The sequence below is a fragment of the Protopterus annectens genome, chromosome 1.part1 (genome assembly GCF_019279795.1).
Source record: "Protopterus annectens isolate FY-2018-M chromosome 1.part1, PAN1.0, whole genome shotgun sequence".
Lineage (NCBI taxonomy): Eukaryota > Metazoa > Chordata > Ceratodontiformes > Protopteridae > Protopterus > Protopterus annectens.
Window position 1 is genome coordinate 221,697,742 of NC_056726.1, and position 18,498 is coordinate 221,716,239.

Here is an 18,498-nt window from a genome sequence, read left to right on the forward strand (position 1 = left end):
CTCAAGGCATGCAACTGGTCAGCACTAAAAAGCCTCCCCCTAGATGAAGCTGTGGCATACTTTAACACCAAATTTCTTACTATTCTTAACTCCCATGCTCCCAGCCACTCTGTTAGAACCAAAGTTAATATTGCACCATGGTTATCTAAAGATACCAAAACCAAAATGTCACTTAGAAACAAAGCATGGTCCACCTACCGAAAAACAAAAGCTCCAATTGATCAACTAAGATTCAGACAACTAAGGAATGACACCAAACAATCCGTAACCTCAGACAAAAAGAACTACTACTATCATCTACTACAAAAACACCAAAACAAATCTCAAAAGTTCTGGGCAGGAATAAACAAACTACTCCACCAAGGCCTTACCACCACTTCACCCCCCTCAGCTTCCCAACAAAAATACCCAATAGACATTGCTAATAACTTCAACAGCTTCTTCACAGAGACTATCCAGTCTCTAGCCAGCCAACTCTCTCCCAATGGCTATAATCCCAAAGCAACCACACCTAGTACACAAACTCACTTTACCTTCCAACCTGTTCCTACTCAACTTATTCATGCCCTACTTAAGAAACTAAGACCCACCACCCTGGCTGCCGTCCTCCACCCAGCAGACTATCTGCAAAAGGCTGGTGATGCCATAGCATACCCCATCTCAATCTTGATCAACAGAGCTATATTTGAAGCTACTATCTCCACTATATGGAAACTCTCTCATGTCATACCTCTCCATAAGGGAGGCAGTTTCACTGAACTGTCAAACTTTAGACCCATAGCTATTCTGGCACCACTAGCAAAAATTATGAAGAAGTGTGTACACATAGAGCTCATGCACTACCTCACAAAGAACAAGCTATTGTCCAACTTTCAGCACGGCTTTAAGCCACACCACAGTACTACTTCTGCCCTCCTCTCTTTCTCCAACGTCATTAACCACAACCATAATAATAAAAAACTATCCTTGGTACTCTTTCTAGATCTATCCAAGGCTTTTGACATGGTTGACCACAAAATGCTTATAAACACCTTGAAGGCCTTCTCCTTAAACAACCATACACTCCAGTGGTTTCAATCCTACATGCAGGACAGGCAGCAGGGTGTCCTATGGCAGGACAAGCTATCATCCCATTTACCCATTACATTATGAGTCCACAGGCCTCAATATTAGGACCCCATTCTTTTCTCCATCTTTATCAATGACTTTCATTCAGTCATCCCAGATGCTACCTGCATTCAATATGTGGATGACTCCATCTTGATTTGTTCTGACACCTCACCAGCTACTGTATTTACATTAACCCAAAATACCTTCAATACAATAGAAAAATGGCTCTCTAATCAATGTCTAATCCTAAACCCCAACAAAACTAAGCTCTTTCTCTTCTCTCCCTCATGTAAGATTTGCAATACTTCAACATAACAGCTAACAATGGCACTATTATCTCTCCAGAAGCCCAAACTTAACTATTGGGTGTCATAGTTCATAACAACCCAAAGTCTGATGCACATATCGATCAAACTTTCAAAACCATTTATAAAAAATTTGGCTGTCTTTACAGAATCAAACCTTTCCTTACCCCACTTACTAGAACTGCAATTAGCCGATCCCATCTACTGTCAACTCTTCTCTACACCTCACCTCTATTCTCCAACTTAAACAAATCAGACCTTAACAAACTAACATCCTGCTGTAACCACTTTGCCAGATTTGCTTCTGGCACAGCCTACCTAATGCACCACTGCTTAAATCCTGAGCCTTGGCCGCCTAAGATCTACCTGTATTCAACTGGACGTATAAGAGAATTTAAGTACCTTTTATCTGCACTTTTTTCAAATAATACAGCATTTTAATTGATTTATTTGTGTGGCATTGAATATTAACTGAACTGGAAGTTTTGACTCTGTTTTTTCAGTTAGTTCCTCACCCACCCTCCCTGGTTTTGTTTTGGTGTTAATCTTGGTGGCTTTGAAATTACCCGCCCCTCTTGTAAATTTGTGTTTGGATACTCCTTCTGGGCCCATCTCATTTGCTCACTCAACTGAGTGCAGTGAGATCATATTCTGATTTGAGGCACTCCTACTGTGTACAATAAGAGCACCTGGGAATGAAAAAAATTAAGCTTGTTTCCTGCCTTTCCTGTAAGTGGTCTAGACTGTTTGTAGGCTTCTGAGCCCCCAAGCCTTTCTGTGTTGGAGGAAAGCCTTCTAGCTTAATTTTGTTTCATAGAACTAGCCAGTTTTCCAGTTTCAGCCCTCAAATCTGTTTCTTTGAATTCAGCACTTGTTCAGAACTCATTGTAAGCACGTGGTAATCTCTGTGCATAATTATTGTTTAACCTGGGGAGTAGCAAGAACAAAGCCAATTGTTTGAATAGTGGGATTTCAAGAGGTATTTGAACTGAGTACTAGGAGTAGTGGCAGTTATATGGCTTGGGAGTGAGCTCCAGTTTTGGGCTATTGTGCAGGCAAAGAGAGACTTTCCTGCTTCATTTTTATGTCTAATTACATGAATGAGGTTTTGGCTGCTAGATCTTAGTGGTGGTGTAGGGCTGAATTAGTTGCTGGAGTGCAGGTGTTTTCTCAGGGTAGTAGTAGAGCGTATGTGCTACTGAGACTTGATTAAGTTGTAGTAGCTGAGGAGGCTCCAGCCACTTGAGTTGCATTAGCGAATGACAGTGATGGGACCTATATGTGGAGTCTGTAGAAAACTTGGCAATCTTGTTGTAACATGATTCCAGTTTGCAAAGTTTGGTAAGGTGAAGATTAGTTAGGATAAGGGAGGCATAAAGAAGGATGGAAAGGAGCTGGGGTCTTGCAATAGTGGCTTTGGTCTGTTTAGTCCTGAACTGTTTGTTTCTATAGAGGAGTCCTAATTTTCTGTTCACCTTTTTGATGGTTTGTGCTATGTGGATATCAAATCTCAAGTGATTATCAATCTCTACTCCTAGTAGTTTTGTGTAGTTGGTTGGTGTGATTTGAATATTATCTTTGGAGTTTATGATGAGGCTATAATTTAAGGTAGGTGATCTGCCAGGGGTAAATAGGATTAGTTTTGTTTTCTTGGGATTAAGAAGTAGTTTTATGTTAGAAAACCAGGTTTCAGTTAGAGTAAAGTTATTTTGGGTAAGGGTATGTAGTTCCACAATGTTGGGGGCAGCACATATTATGGTAGTGTCATGAGCATACTGTACTACTGAGGCAGTGGGCAATGAAGAAGAGATGTCATTAATGAAAAGAGAGAACAAAAGTGGGCCAAGGATTGATCCCTGAGGGACTCCTATAGATATTGATAAGAGGGAGGACAGCTTTTCTTGTCAGAGGACTGCTTGTTGACATTTTGATAGGTAGCTGTTGAACCATAGTATAGTGGAGGAGCATACGTTTAGACTAGATAGAGTATTGAGGAGCATATTGTGATTAACCATGTCAAAGGCTTTTGATAAGTCCAGGAAAATGGATGATATGAAAAGACCTTTGTTTCTGTAGTGGTTAACTGTGTTGGTGAAAGATAGAAGAACGGTGGTGGTACTATGGGAGGGTCTAAAGCCATGTTGGGAATTGGACAGTAGTATGTTTTGTTGGAGGTACTACATTAGTTGCACATGAACAGCTCTTTCTAAAATTTTTGATAAGGGGGATAGTATGGCTATTGGGCGATAGTTGGTCAGCTCTAAGCAGTTGCCTCCTTTGTGTAGCGGAACAATGTGGGATGTTTTCCATAGGGTAGGTACTTTGTGTTCTGAAATTGACCTATTTATGAGAATTGATATTGGATATGATATGGCCTCTGCTGATATTTGAAGGAAATCTGCAGGAAGTTTATCGGCTGCTAGTGTGGTTGGTTTTAGCTTCTTAAGGAGGTTTGAAATCCTTTTAGTGGACACTGGTTGCAGGGAAAAGCTAGAGGTGTTGTTATTTGCATTACTGTTGATTGTAGTAGATGACTGTATTGGGATGCCATAGTTTTTTGGGTACTAGCTAGGTTTTCTACTGTTTCTGTAAAGACTTCATTAAATTGACTAGGGATATTGTCTTGGTCATTTGGCAACACAGGGGTTGGAGTGGACTCTTTCCCAGGATGAAGTAATCTGTTTATGGAGGCCCAGAATTTTTGCGGGTTATGAGTATGTTTATCCTGTAGGTTTTGACATAAAAATTAAACCTTTCCCACAGGATCACTCTAGCAGTGTGACTACACATGCACAAGCACTAAAATTATACCACAGTGAAAAATTAGCCCAAGCAACCACTCCAGTAGTTTTCCCTTGTATGCACAAGCAGTTACATGACATCAAAATGAACCTTTTCCCCCATTGTCCCCTCCCGTACTTTGCCCATGTATGCATAAGCACTGAAATGACACCAAAATGAAACCTTTTCCCTAGTGACCTCCTCCAGTAGTTTGTCCATGTAGGTACAAGCACTTAAATAACATGAAATATTTCACTCACAACCCCTCTATTAGTTTGCTCTTGTATGCACCAACTCCTAAATTGCACCAAAATAAACATTAGACCAAAATAAAAAAACAGTAGTTTTCTCTTGTATGCACAAGCATTTACATGACATCAAAATGATACATTAACTCAAACAAACCCTCCAGTAGTTTGCCCATGTATGCACAAGCACTTAAATGACATCAAAATAAAACATTTCCCCCAGCAACCTCCCCAGTACTTTGCCCATGTATGCACAAGCACTGAAATGACACCAAAATTAAACCTTTTCCCAATGGCCTCTCCAGTACTTCAGCCAGGTAGGTAGGTACAAACACTTAAATGACATGAAAATGAAATATCTCACCCACAACCTCTCTATTAGTTCACTCAGTATGCACAAACTCTTACATGACACCAAATTGAACTATCAGCCCAAACAACCCCTGCAGTAGATGCCCATGTATACACAACCTAAAAATAATGGATGGACAAAGATCCAAAACCAGGGACAGTTTTTAATTATTGCTCTTAGAAACTTAGAAATAACAAGTTACGTATTAGAATGCATTTTTAGTTTTATCCAAAGACTCAGACTAAAATTAATGTTTGCCCATAATGATTTGCCACAAAGCTGCAAATTTAATGAGCAATGAACCGATAATATCAGGTAAAAATCTGGGCATTCTGCAAAAAAACAGACAGTAGGGAAGCCAACCTTCCATACAGCTACTTTTTAATGAAAATATAAACAGAAACAGAGGAAGGGACAAACAGCTCTCATTCTTAAGTAAAACAACTTCTGGTTAACAAATGAGCTCAAAGCCCTCCTAATCCTCAGAGAGAATACCTGGCAAAACGCACCCTAGTACCTTAACGACCATGACCTACAGTTTACCTAAAGCTATTCATTTTAATTTGTGAATGTTTTCTTTTTCCTAAAGCTCTCCCAAATCATGTTGCATGCGAAAAAAAAAAAAAAAAAAAAAAACTATAGTGTAAGCCAACAGTAATGCTTCATGTATTGAGAGGTGGTCAGGCATGCTACACTGCCTAAAATCAGTCATTATTTCCTCAATTATGCACATAGCCTCATTGCAGAGCCATACTAGGTATGGATCTTTTCATGAACAGAGTTTTGTGAACTTCCAGGCACATGGACACACAATACAGAGCAAATGAAGAAGTGTAATTTCACTGCACATTATGCCATTGGATGTGGGAGGAAATGAAGTATCACATTTCACAGGCAGATTGTACAGAGTCAGCTTAAGTGCCGCCGTTTAGAACTGAACTGGGGACATAAGTAATGCAAGGCAGTAATGGTGATTACTGCATGTCTGTGATTTTTTTGGATATAAATCAGCATGGAGCTAACATGAAGAGTCTGGTCTTCCAGAATAAGCTAAGTGAAATACTGTTTTCAGTCCCGTGACACAGGTATAGCATACTCAATAAGTGGACTAAATCAGGCTGTAGCACTTCATTGATGCCAAATGAAACATTTTCTCTGGTGATCCATTAAGCAGTTTGTCTTTGCCTGCACAAGAACTTCACTGACACCAGATGAAACATTTCCCCCAATGATCACGTGCATTTCCTGGCAGCAGTGTGCACCAAGGTGGATGATTACATCCACTTCCCAGCAACAGTTGTGGATTAAAGAACTGGCAAGCAACACTTCTGTGCTACAGCCAATTTCCCCTGCATCCTTGGTGCAATAGACTGCACCCACTTTCCACTTAAAACACCTGCTGTACCTGATGCAGAACTGTACATCAAAAGAAAGGCATGTCAGGTGGTGTGCTCAGCAGATCCCTCTTTACTAATTATGGTGACACACTCTGGTAGTGTTCATGGTGCTGGAATATGAAGGAAAAGTTGTCTGAGGGCTGCTTTGCAACATGGTGAAATACCTGAGGGACTACCAGTCAGTAAGGACAGGACCACAGCTATGATGTAATCAGAATCCACACCTGTCAACATTAAGCATGAGGGCAACATATGTCCTGGTGGTATAAATTCAGTTCAGTCACACTGTTATCTCATCTGGGGAGGCAAGAGTGGCCCACCTCCAGTGGCTTTCCTCACCATCTCATAGCAGCAGTCTGTAGGCTGCACTGAGGATTGTGCCAGAGTAACATCAGTGACAGGCCTCACTGGATGTATTGTGACTGCCCCAGCCATTGTTCATGTTTGGAAGGTCTGTTCACACTTTATTCCTCCAGACAGTATTGCCCGTCCATCCAAGAAGACTGCAATCATGCTGTGGTGGAACCGTGATTATAATTTAATTATGTCTGTGCAAGAAATTGTCTTCCCTACTTCTTACTGACATCTGGAAGACAGTGTGATATGCACATGTTATACTTTATATGGAGGCTCATATAGTGATATGATGAAGTTACAAGCATATATTAATTGACTATCTCACCTCTCATTTACAATGCAAAGCTGTGCTAAACAATCACTTTAATTTGTATTACTGTTATGAATAGATAGAATACATAAGTTCATAGGTGTGTACTAGGCTAATGACCATGGAGCTTTTACAAGGCTAGCCCATAGAAGTGCACTGGCATTGTGCCACCCAACGTTAGTTTCCAGTGCATCTATCAAGTACAGCCACTGGAGTGATCCCCGGGGTGAACTTTCTATTTCTCATCCACTCATCAAGATTTCTCTTGAAGAGGGCCACTGAGGTGCTCTGCTTGACATTTGTGGGAAGTCTAATCCAGAGCATGGGCAGTCTCTGGGTTATGAACCTGTCCCTCCAGCATGCCCTATTGATTGTGATAATGAGGTAGAGGTCTCTGGAGCATGTTGTGCAGAGGGATTGGGATTTCTTTAGATGTAGCAATTCTAACAGAGCTGGGTCAGACATGGCTTTGTAAGTCAAGCAGAGATCCGCTCTTAGTAGATGATATGAGACATAGAATAGCTGGAGTTTTTTGAGTTTGTCCATGTAAGACATGTTTATAGCCTAGGATCCTCTTCGTGAGGTACTTTTGTGGCCTCTCCAGCTGTTGCAGGTGTCTAGTGAGGTACATGCCAAATGGGGCGTTACACTCTATGATTGGTCTAATGAGGGAAGAACAGAGAGAAATGATGACAACTTTCTTTCTAGATGCAAAACCCTTGGCAATGAGATGTGCCACATAAAAGGACTTTCTGACCACAGTGGCAATGTGGTGGTCAAAGGAAAGGTTGCTGTCAACCTGTGTCCCCAGATCACTTATAACACCTTCAGTGTTTAGTGGGATCCCATCAATGTGGTAATTAGTGGAACTGAGTTTTTTCCCAAAGGGATGATGATGCATTTTTTGGCATTAAGCTTAAGGCCATGGTTTTGATGCCAGTCATTGGTCTCAGTGAGGCCTTTCTGTAGGATGTCTGCATCACTTGAGGAGTTAATAATGGCTCCCAGCTTGCAGTTGTCTGTGAACTTGGTCAGCCAGAGTTCCTCTGTTTTGGCCTGGACTTCTCAGAAGTAGATGCCAAACAGGAGAGGACCCAGGACCGATCACTATGGGACTCCACTAGTGACTGCTCGTCAGTCTGACTTGGAGTCTGCTACTTTCACACTGTGGGTTCATATGAAAAAAATGTCTGAATATGTAACTTATAAGAAGTAACATCATCACATGTACAATCCATTAAAAAGTTGCATAGGTCACATGTGGTATTTAAACCCATGGTAGGGAATGTTATAACAAGTAAGGGACAACCACACAACAAATGTGCAACAGTAATGGTGTTCCACAGTTACATGGACATCCAAACAGAATATGCAGGTGTACTCCAAGAATGTCAGATGCCTGTCGTATATGGGTCTATATTGAAAATGCTGTTAATATAAATCACTTTTGTGGGAGGCTGCACCCTCCACCCCCTGCTAGGTATATATACCAACTCCGAGATCGCACTACAGTGAGGAAAGGGCAATCACTGTACCGCAATTTTGCAAAAGTGTCATCTATTAACGGCATTTTCAATTTTAAAGCTGTTCGATGAAAGGCCTTGTCGATGCTATGTCATAGACCCGTCATATACAATCATGGTCAGTAAGATGCATCATAACAAATATTACTTTCACAATATGGTATGCAACACACATAGATGTAGTTAAACAGAAACATTGCCGGAAAAATCCAGCATATTAAAATGAACTCTTATGCACTTGTGCAACATATCAACACAATAAACACTGAACTATCCACATGTTGTTTCTATCAGATTGCATGCACTAAGAACTACTATGATATTGCTAAGTATCAGAAAGTATCTGTAAACTAGTATGCGAACATACAATGTATGGACATCGTCAGGAGTCATTGGTTTAAATAAACTTACCACAGATATTGCAAGTTAGTCAGAAATAACACTACATATTTCTTTTCATTCTATTCATAACTACAGCTCACCAAGATTGTTTCCTTTTTTCCATATGTAATCACTGCATATGGAGAAAATCTCCTTGTCAGTGGTGGTCTTTTACCCATCTCTGTATGTATATTGTTGAATTCTATCCCCCTCCTTTATGCCACAGATAGGTTATAATGCAGACCATTTACCAAAATCAGACAGGACTGACAACATATATAAGTTGATTTATACAGATTAATGATAACAGAGGTATATGATAATAGCAAGCTATTCTACCACGATGCCAGCAGGTGACAGGATAGCTTTGAAGCTAGAAGTTTGATAAAACAAATGAACACATAGTAATTAGGACTGTCCACAGAGATTAATGCAATATAACAGAAGTAAATAGGATATAGTGCTTTGCAGCTACATTAGCAACAGGTAAAAAGTCTTACCACAAAAACACAGGGCAGTAAGTGAAAGGAAGGGTAGAAATCAAATGTCATCATGCAAGTATCGAATAGAGAAAACTGTAAAGCAATTAAAACAAGAAGTGTGACTGTCAAAAGACTATAGAAGAGGGAAAAGATCAGCAAAAATACAGAGAAAGATAGAGGTGATAAAAGCAATGTGCGGTACCAGAACAGTCAGGATCTATTGTGCACTATCATTAATTATAGACTAACAATATCAGCATAGGCAGAAAAGCTAAGAAGATATGCAGATAAACATAAATGAAAAGTACAAAATAATTTATTGATGCCACAAAAAAGGTGTATAGAGAACTGGGAAACAAGTAAAAGAAAATGAAGCACCACCAAAAAATGAAGAAATAGATGCATTTTGGAAAAATATCTATGAAGATCCTGTGGAACATAGCAAAGATGTGAAATGGATAGAAGAAGTAAGAATAAGAAGTTCAAATGTACAAGATATGAAATGGGATGAAGGAACAGACAGAGAGAGAGTTTGAAACAAAGTTAAGAGAAGCTCCAATCTGGAAACCCCCAGGCCCAGATGCAGTACCTAACTACTGGCTAAAGTATTAACATCTTTACAATAAGATGTAGTCTTGAGTAAGAACTACTTATATGAGCACTCTGAACAGACATCAGCCTGGTTAACAACAGGCAAAACAATACTTCTACTTAAGAGTAAACCTTCAAGCTGTCTTAAGAACTATAGACCAAAGGCTTTCATTTGGACGACGTTTAAACTACCCAGAGGAATTGAAGCTGCCAAGAGTTTATAGTCATTTAGAAGAAAACTCAATCATGGAGATACAACCAAAGGGTAATAAAAGAAAGTCACATGGAACAACGGATCATTTGTTGTTAAATGAAGTCATGATGGAGAACTGTAAAGAGGGGAAGAATCTCTAGGCCCATTAGCCTAGCAACCTGCTATGAGCATATGAATCAGTACACATATCTGTTATTCAGACTTGCCTTTGCCTCAACCACCCCTCCTAGATACCTGAAACTGTTATCCTGTTCTGCTATCTTCCCTTCAGTCTCAATTTTCTGCTTCTTCTGATTTCTCAATTTGCTGCTATAAATGTCTTGTCTGTGCTCAGTTTCATTCTCTGTGACTTCAGTTTTGTATTCATACCCTAGTCATTCGTTGTTCAACTTCCTTGTTCACAGTCTGCTTGCAATGCCACATCATCTGCGTACATCAGCTTTGTTGACCTCTCCCCGCCAACCGGTTTGCTAATGTAGTCCATCACCAGTATAAGCAACAGTGAGCTCAGAGCTGAGCCTTTCTGCACACCCAACCCCATTGGGAACTCCTCTGTAAATTCAAATACTGTTAGTACTTGTGCCATTGGGTCATAGGGTCATAGGTTAGTACTAAGCTAAATGCCCTTGTGGGCCATTTTAAGCCTAGCCAATTACCCCATGAGAGTTTCAAAGCCTGCACCTTGTGTCTGTAAGGCCAAACCTTAACCATCATGCCAACCTCCCACCCAATGTGTATATCCTTGTACATAGTCTGCACTAATTCTATCAGTGTTTCTGGGACTTCAGTACATTGCAGGACTGTCCAAATCAGCTTTTTCATACTCTTCCTCCAAGTCTGGGAATGCTCATTTGGACTCCTTCATCTGTAGACCCTTCGCCACTATCTGTCTCGCTAACAACATTGGGTTGCCATGCTACTTCCTGATCTGAATCAAAACTGTGCATCTCTTATCTTACTTTCTGTTAATTTTTCATCCTCTCTTGCACTTTCTGGGAGTGTGACAGGAGTTTGCTACCTCTATACTGCCTGCAGTTGAGAATGTGCAAGGTAAGAAAAAAAAGCCAATGACATCACAGAACTGGATGTGAGATGACGTACCAAAGGACAAGGTTGGAAAATTACAATCTCCTGCATCACCATACATGTTTAGGCTGCAGTTATATCTACTATAATCTATGAATAACAGCAAACTGGTTGAGCTCCACATATACATTGCACAAACACAAGAAATCAGTTATCTCAGTCTTCCATTGCATAAGCTGATTGTGACTGCAAGTTGTCTGTATCATGCAAACCAGCTGTTTAATAAACTTTGAAACACTAAGTTTTCTTATCATGGACCACTGTGAGAACTCTACCTAACTAGGCTAATGGAGGCTAATGTCCCTAAGAACCTGAATGTGAATAACTGTAGATCATATGTGTAGAAATCCTTATCAGGAAGTCACAGTTAAACAGTCATGTTCCTGGACCTTAAACCTCAAGCTAAACGAGACTGTTACAAAAGTACACAAATGCATACACGCATGTACAAGCAAATAGTCAGCTAAATCCATGCCATCAATAAACAGACTGACCAGCCATGATGTATTCAGTTAAAATGAAAAGTATTGAAATAAAAAAAATTCAAAAATGCTCCCATCCAATAGTACATAACCACCCACATGCCAACATCAAAGTTAGAATAGAAAACTTTTGAAATAAACAAATAAAATGTTACAATGAATTACTGCATAGAAAAAAATTCAGCAGAAGTACACAAACTACATAATTTGTACCCATTTATTTCTCACCATGCACCCACAAAATAGGAGCTGAAATCACTGACTTATCACAGCGTTACAATCTCTCAAAAATAAAAAGGTGCACTTACCCTGTAATACCCAGCATCTGTCTGGTGTAATTCTGGTTCACACAGTCTTCCAGTAGTAGTCTTCCTCTACAAAGAGGACAATTTCAAAATAAACCCTTCAAAACAATTAGCGATGGAGCCAACATCCATGTCACAAGGCATGGCTAAATAGGACTATTTCTTCTTTTACAAGAGAATAGATTGCAAGAAATTTTCTTCCAGCTTTTCACTCTGACAGTGTGTGCTGAAGTGACCCAAAAATCCTGCAGGAAGTTCAAATCACCTACAGAGCCATAACCCACCAATAATGGCTTCTGTGCCACTTTTCATAAATTTAAATTACAATCTCTTAATTATGAAGTATTGATGGAATGGTGATCTGTCAGACCTGAGGAATGAATCTCTGTCTCCACCACCTCATTAATGTGAATGGGGACATTTTCATCTCTTTTCACTGTTTCATTGAGATGAATGGGGAAGTTCTTACCTGCCTTTACACCTATTGTGGTATTATCTTTGCCACACAAGTTTTGTTTCAAACGAAGATTCAAGTGATTAATGAACTCTAACACTGAGCTAAAAATAATGAGACAATGTTTATAGTAAATCTCTTAAAATCTGAAATACTATGACTTTCCTTACCACATAGTGTAACATGTCATTAAATAGTAATTATACAATGTTAGTAAAACATTTACGCAAGTACATAATTCTTAAAAAATATGAAGTGTGTGTATGAAGACTGAGATGAAAGCCGACAACAAAAGTTTAAAGCCCTGTATATGGGCACTGGTGACACAGACTGACTGACTACTTCAGAATACTTTGCAAAGGAACGTATCTTACTAGGATCCTTGCAGATGTCTGTATGCACACTGTCCCTCACTAGCACATGGGAAGTGATACAAATAGTCATTGCTCTATAGTAATGGAGGCATTCTGAAGTAGATTGTGTGACTACTGTAGCTGTGACCTAGTAGTTGAGTAAAATCATGCATGTAAATAATTGGTCAGTACTGCTCTGCATTCCAGATTCACCTAAATTAGGAAGGTTTGTAGCATGAATAAATTGTCAGCAGCAGTTAAGCAGTGTCAGCAAACTGCAGCACAACATATTAACACCTAAAAAGTGGAAACTTTAAATGCACACAGTGCAGTCTATTACAAAATGGTATGCAACTGAGGGGAAAACGCAGGTTCTGTAGCCTGCGATGGGACAGAATGTGGCTGATGGATGACATCAGTCTGCACAAATCAGAAGCTGATAATAAATGGAAATGGTGAAGGAAATGGTTTAGCAGGTCAGTGTCTGGCTGCTTGGTACCCTGACAGTCACATTTACATCACATTCCCAAGTACGGCTTGTCAGCTTACAGGTACGATTCTCATTTTAGGTAAATGAGGTGACAGGTTCATATCCCACACAAACACAGTTCTTTACCAAGCCTTGATGATTCTGTTGTACATGCACAAAACAAACAGTACCGAAACACTAGATCAGGGATCTCAACTTCTCTTGTGAAATAAACAGAACGTATTGGATAGGCAAATATATGTCCCAAAGGATTCACACAGTATGGAATAGGGTACGCAACCATATTGAAACAAATACCCTGATATTCGGATGGGAAATTGTAAACAGTCTGGCCTTTGTCACTTAAGGATAGAGGCTTACAATAATTAAAGCAATGACTTACCACACCCCTTTCACGTACCCCATCACATATTCAAGCACAACACACACTCACCTATGCAGAGGTCCTCAATAAAAACTTACCTAAACAGCAGAGACCAACAAACACACCCACAAACATTCGACACACAACACCAAACATATCATAGACAGCAGACAACACACCAGTGTCTCACAAATACAGCCCATATGGCATAAGAATAAACCAACACAGCCCATAAGGCATAACAATAAACCAGTCGTACTAGTCATTGGTGACTCAGTTGAGAGAAACACCAATGTCCCCCTCACCAGGTTCAACAAGGAAAAGATCATGGTCAGTTGTCTGTCAGGTGCCAGAATCTGCCACATCACACACGCACTTAAGTCTCTCCACAACAGGTTGAAGTATGACTCTGTCATTGTCCATGTTGGTGTGAATGACTTGAGATGTACCTCCTTGAACTATATGAAGAGAGACATGATTGGGCTCTGAGTATGTGTCCTAGGCAGGTGTGACCCTAGCCCTAGCAGCATCCTACATTCACCAAGAATGATACCATAATCCCAACAAAAAATAATTGAATTCAACAATTGGCTTAGTTTCTGGTGCCATTCCAAGGGGATCCAGTATATGTCTGCCTAGGGTGACTTGGTTCATAGGTTCATAGGTAGGTACTAGGCTATCAGCCCAAGGGCCTACGCAAGCCTAGCCAACAAGGTTCCCTGGCTTACGCCACCCAAGCAAGTTATTTTCCTGTGCCACTGATGAGCAGACACACAGAAGTGATCCCCGGGGTGTATTTCCTATTTCCCATCCACTCATCAAGATTTTTCTTGAAGCGTGCTAATGAAGAACTTTGCTTGACATAGACGGGTAGCCTGTTCCAGAGTATGGGAAGTCTCTGGGATAGGAATCTATCCCTCCAGCATGTCCTGTTTATTGTGGTGACAAGGTTTAGGTGCCTACAGCGTGTAGCTCTGAGGGATTGGGATTTCTTTAGGTGTAGCATGTCCAACAGCTCTGGGTTTGACATAGCTTTATATGTTAGGCAGAGATCACCTCTGAGTAGGCGATATGCTACGGAGTAAAGCTGGAGTTTTTTGAGGCGGTCAGTGTAGGGCATTCGTTTGAGTCCAGTAATCCTCTTTGTGAGGTACTTCTGTGGCCTTTCCAACTGCTGCAGATGTCTTGTGAGGTACATTCCAAAAGGGGCGTTGTACTCTATAATGGGTCTAATGAGTGATGAGTAGAGGGTAATGATGACCTCTTTTTCCTGGATGAGAACCCTTTTATGATGAGGTGTGCCACGTAGAAGGACTTCCTGACTACTGTGGCGATGTGACTATCAAAGGAGAGACTACTGTCCACCTGGGTCCCAAGGTCTCTTATCACGCATTCAGTGTTAAGTAGATTGCTGCCTATGTGGTAGTTCATGGGTACAGAGTTTTTACCAAAGGGGATGACACTGCACTTTTTGGCATTGAGCTTGAGGCCATGGCTCTGACACCAGGCATCTGTCTCAGAGAGGCCCTTCTGTAGGATGTTCACATCATTTGGGGACTTGACTATGGCTCCTAGTTTGTAGTCATCTGTGAACTTCATTAGTCAGAGGCCTTCTGTGTTAGCCTGTACTTCAGAGAAGTAGATACCAAACAGGAGCGGTCCCAGGATGGAACTCTGTGGTACTCCACTTGTCACTGGTTTGAGACCAGATTTGGAATCTGCAACTTTTACAGTGTGGGTTCTGTTAGTGAGCCAGTTGGCAACCCATCTTGTGACATAGGGATTTATGTCTAGTTTATTGAGTTTAGCTATAATTCTAGAATGGGGGATGGTGTTGAAAGCCTTGGCGAGGTCAAGATAGGCTGTGTGAACCTCTTTACCCTCATCTACGGCTTTGGTGACTGCCTCAAAGAAGTCGATCAGGTTCAGGAGGCATGATCTGCCTTTCACAAACCTGAACTGGGTGGGATCCAGAGTTTGGAGGTTACCAATGTCTTTGTTTGAGTTCCATGATGATATGTTCCATGGCTTTGCAGACCAGGCTCATCAAGCTAATAGGTCTATAGTTCCCGGGATCAGTGGTGGCTCCCCCTTTGAGGAGTGGGATAACTGTTGCTGTGCACCATTCAGTGGGCACAAAGCCTGATGCGAGGCTATTATTGAACATGTTGCTTAAGTAGGGAGCCAGTTCATTTTGACGTTCGTGTAAAACGCAGCCTGGGATGTTGTCCGGTCCCATGGATGCTGTGTTTTTGGCTTTAGAGAGTGCAGCTTTCACCTGCGTAGTTGTGATTACAGGGACTCTGCATTCTTCCTGTATAGATGGTTGACAGGACTTGACACTTTGCCAGAGATGGCCTCCACTTGTCACCACTGGGATTCTGGATTCTGGCAAAGACTCTTGCCTCTCCCATTGTGCCTTTTTTATGCAATCTCCCAGTAACAAATCTTCCAGCATAAAAGATCTGTCAAAAAGCAAATTGAAGGTCATGCTGCTTAACGCTAGTAGCTTTAACCCAAAAATGCACTCACCTAATAGAAATAAATCCTGCTCCTCAAGGAAACACAAACCTAGATGGTGGGCAACCTCTATCAACAGGCTTTACAACAAAAGGGAGAAACTGTTGTCCAAGGGTAAAAAGGCACAAATTCCCAATTGGAAAAACTCTCTCCTTAGCCTCAACAAGCAAATTAGATCACTAGTGAAAATCTCCAAAGGCAATTATGAATAGAAACTAGCCTCTAAAACAAAGGGTAACCACAAAGCCTTCTTCAGTTATGTCAAGAACCTCCATGGCAAAGCCCAGGTTTGTTCCAAATTAGTTATTAACGGTGCCACTTACACTGATTCTGTTGACTCAGGCAACCTTCTAGCTGATAGGTTCAGCACAAACTTCGACCCCCCCCCCCCAAAGGCCCATTTGACATCCCTGGTACTAGTTCCACACCTCACATCTCCATAAATCAAGTGTTAAATGCCCTATCCAAGGCAAAGAACACAACTTCTATGGAATATTATAGCATCCCAGGCTGTATTCTGCACCATCTTCAGCAAGAACTAGCCTCGTCATTCAGCACCTTATTCAACCACAGCTTAAATACCGGCTTCGTTCCAGCAGAGTGGAGAACTGTCATCGTCATCTCCTTGTACAAAGCTGGTGCCACTACTGACCCTGGAAACTATCACCCCATTAACGTGACAAGCCTAATCTGTAAAGCCATGGAGCGTATTATTATGAACCTCATAAATAAGGACATAGGCAATCTCCAAGCACTTCACTACACCCAGTTTGGATTCGTCAAGGGCAGATCTTCCTGTTGAACCTGGTTGACTTTTTTGGGACTGTGACCAAGGCCGTGGATGAGGAAAGTCAGTACATGCAGCTTACCTTCAATTTACCAAAGCCTTTAACATAATCCCCCACTCAGGCATCATCGAAAAGCTGACATAACTTGGTGTAACTCCCTGTCTCATCAGGTGGGTGGCCAACTGGCTCTCCGATAGGATCACAAGGTCAAAATAGGTGTTCTGCATAGATTTGTCCTGGACCCCTACTGTTGGGTATCTACTTCTCAGAGGTCCAGGCAAAGACAAAAGGCCTGTGGTTGACCAAGTTTACAATTAAAGTAAGTTGGGTACTGTCATTGACACCATAGATTATGTTAACATACTACAAGAGGATCTCACAGCAACAAATGACTAGTGGCAAAGTCATGGCCTTAAATTAAATGCAAAAAAATGTATTATCATACCATTTGGCAAAAATGCAGCCCCTACTGATTTGGCAACTAAGTAAGCACACAACTTGTGTGAGAGACCTGGGTACACAGGTTGACAACAATCTCACAATTGACGATCACATAGCAGCAGTGGTCAGAAAAGCCTTTTAATTGTCTCATCTCATAAGTAAAGGGATTGCACCCAGTAAAAAAGAAGGTTATTACCTCTCTGTACTCCTCCCTCATTAGGCCAATAATTGGGTACAATGCCCCATTTGGTATGTAACTCTCCAAACACCTGCACCAGCTGGAAAGGCCACAGAAATACTTCACAAAGAGAATGTATGGCCTCCAACACCTGTCCTATGTGGACAGGCTCAAATCACTATCACTGTACTCGGTATGATACATATTGCTCAGAGGTGATCTGTGCCTCACCTACAAGGCAATCTCGGACCCTGCCCTACTAGAGATGCTCCATATCTGCAAGTCTAACTCCTTGAGCATTACCCGATCGAAAGGCCTAAATCTAATATGTGACATTAACAGAATCTGCTGGAGACAGAGGTTTGTCTACCAGAGACTGCCCCATCTCTGAAATAGACACCCCATACATGTCAGAGTACACTGCTGACACTCTTCAAGCACAATCTTAATGAGTGGATGGGAAACCACAAATTGGTCCCAGGGTTCCTCCTCTGTCCCTCATTGACAGGGGAGACAGATGCAGACTGAGGTTTATTTTTTGGGGATTAACTCTTGGCTAAGCTTGTAAGGGACCCAGGGGTTATTAGCCTAGTAACCTCCTATGATCCTATGAAAGATGTATAACTGGCAAACTCTTCAGCAAAAACTATTTTTATAGTGGTAATGATCTTTAGGTTCTAGGTTTTAAACCAAATTTTATTAATGTTTGAAATATCTTATAAGCAACTTACAATATCTCAGCAACCACTCGTTACACACGTACTGCCAGCAACATCTTATTCATCTAGCTGATTGCTTTCATATGAGGCTAAGGAGTACTGTATATGTTACTTGGTTGTTGAGATTTTAAAATGTGCTAATTATAACCCCAAGAAATCCAGACAAAGCCATAATGGGGTGTACAACCACTCCGGGCAGTAAAAATGTTCTTTTTACATTGACCGTTCATTGTGGTTACTATAGAAATGAACCACAAATAAATGGTA